Raw genomic sequence first — 2,768 nt, forward strand, 5'->3', positions numbered from 1 at the left:
TTGTAGCAGCCCATGCTCACAGGGTGACTTTGATGGCCAAAGACTTCAACACTTTGTCTAGAGTGAGATGGAGGTATGACAAGCTTGTTCATCCTGTGGAATGGCAGGACATCAAAATGAGAGACATATTGCTAATTCCACCTACAAGGAAGTTGAAGGTTGATGAGGTAAAGGTTGTTGAGGTAACACACTCAAAGAATACCAGAGGGAAGGCTGCTTATGAGGACTCACTGAAGCAGCAAATAAAAGAAACAAAATCTGTTATAGATGTGGAGACTGGAAAGAAGGAGCTACAGATACATAGAAGGTTGAAGGAGCTGGGCCCTGATGTAGTTGTTCATATTAAGGATGAAGTTTCAGTGAATGATTTTGACTTGACAAAACAATGCTTAGCAGCATTGGCTCATAAGAATGAGTATTGCTCAGATACTATCATTCTTGCAATGCTCTAGTAAGTGTCTATAAATTTTACATTTTTTGCAAATCAATCCTCCTTGTACCTCCTTTATAATCTACCCTAATTATTTTTTAGATCCTATGCAGCATGATGAGAAGCTGGCTTCACCCCTCTGTATAGCATACAGTCCATATTGTTGATCCAGCCATTTCTTCTAAATTAAGAGATGCAAAGGAGACTCCCATGAGTATTTCTAGCTGGTTCAAACACTGCAATTTTGAAGTAATTGATGTTTTGCTACTTCCATACCATAGCAGGTATGTGGGTGACTACTTCTTTTAAGATTCTTCTTTAATATTGGGAACTCTTGTAGCCTTTGATTTTCTTATGCTTTTTTCCTTATGCAGTGACCACTGGAGTTTTGTTTCTATTGACATCCAGTAGAAGCAATGCTTTCTATTCAACTCTCTAAAAAACACACACAGAGAGCTGAAATTGTAAGTGCTGTGTGTGATTTTTGAACTTAAAACTTCATTATTTTGATATCATACTAACTAAATTATACATATTGCAGTTGTATTAGAAGGCTTTTAGATGCATTGGATCACTGTCCTCCAAATGTCTCTCTTTTGGATTCAATAGAGCCAATAAGTCTAGAGGTAAAAAGTCTATTAAATGCTATGTCTTTGAACTTATTGAATAATTTTGTTTTGTGCTGATGCTAACAGTTTCTAACATATCTTTCTAACTGTACAGACACCACAACAAAATGATTCAAGTAGCTGTGGATGGAGAGTGCTGATCAATGCAAAATATATACTTTCAAGCTACTTTGAGAAGGAACAGCCAGACCTGGTAAGGAAAAATACTTTTCATTTATCTTGAAGATAATTCATAATGATACAAAGTGTTCTAAATTATCCTCTGCCATTGCAGATGAAAGAGGATAGCTTCAGCTCCAACTATGTACATAATTTTAGAGCTCATACAATTTGGAGGTTTTTGAGCTATGCCTCCCCCAAACCTATTGTACCAGCTACTGTGGAGCTGGGTGAAAGCTCTAAAGTACAAGAAGGTTTCATACACCTTGATCCCACAAATGAAGCACCTAATGCTGAGGACCAGAAGCCATAGGAGCAATCACATAGTGCTGAGGAGGAGCAGACACACAAGCAAAGACCTGCTGCTGATGTTGAGGAGAAGATGGAGAAGCAGTAAAGAGAGGCTCCTGGGGCAGTGGAGGAGACAGGATGGAGCACGGACAGGATGGAGCAGCAGAGAAAAGATCCTCCAGAAAATGTAGAGCAGCCTCTGGATCAAGCTGTACATAAATAGAAAATGGATGTCAGAAATATGTTCTACATATTTAGCTAAACAGTTCTGTACAAAATCTTACTTGATTGAATAGAGATTGAATACAAAAACTTTGTTTATGGAGTCTGTGTTATCTCAATTTTTAAATTTTTGACGTCTTTGCATTTTATTGAGCTCTCTATTCTTTTGAGTAACTACAAAAAAGCAATATGAATCAGAGTGGTAAATTAAACTAATAGCAATGCTTAATGAGACTAGGATAAATCAGATGGTGTACCTTTCTATTGTTGTAGATAAATAAAAAGTCGTTTGAGATAGAACCTTCAGTCTCAAACAGAATGTCACTACGCAATTGAGCTAGGGAGCAACATTCTCTTAATGAGATATTGACTAGCGCATCACCATTCTCAACAACATCAATATCAATAAGTTTATTTTCTGCACCAAAAGACTCTTCATCTTGATCCATTGGGAAAAGCTTTGTGCCTAGCATTCGACTGCGCTTGTAATAAAAAGAGAAAATACAATTTTGTGATGCAACCATGTACTTCAGTTGCATAGAAGGTTGGACCACCTCACAAAACACTGAACTACATGTCTTCTTATCCCAACCTTTATCCAAAAATTATGGCATGCATGCCAAATTTGTTGCTTTAACTGTGAACATTGTTTTTGAAACCTTCACTGGAAAGGTATTAAATAAGTCCACAAAAACTGTGAGAGGCATGCACAAATAAATTTTTACTATCCTAGTGGCAATATTGGGCCTCAGAGCTTTCTGTACTTCTGTAAAAAGCTTCGCCCTATATGCCTCTATAACACTAGAATGTGGGTGAGGCCAATCCACTGAATTCCACGCTGGAAGGTCTTGTTTTATTAATACACCATGTGTGTTAGCTTTGTCCAGCAACTGATAAAAATGATCAGTAAAAAATATACCCGATTGAGCTAGCTCTGTTGCACATCGACCTTGGTATTGTTGTTCTCCTATCGATCCATGCAGAACATCTATAAATCCCAGAATACAATCGATGTTTTGCCATGTCTCATACGATGA

This window comes from Dipteris shenzhenensis, chromosome 28 (genome assembly GCF_047967505.1).
Source record: "Dipteris shenzhenensis isolate YYH24624 ecotype China chromosome 28, Dip_SZ_1.0, whole genome shotgun sequence".
Lineage (NCBI taxonomy): Eukaryota > Viridiplantae > Streptophyta > Polypodiopsida > Gleicheniales > Dipteridaceae > Dipteris > Dipteris shenzhenensis.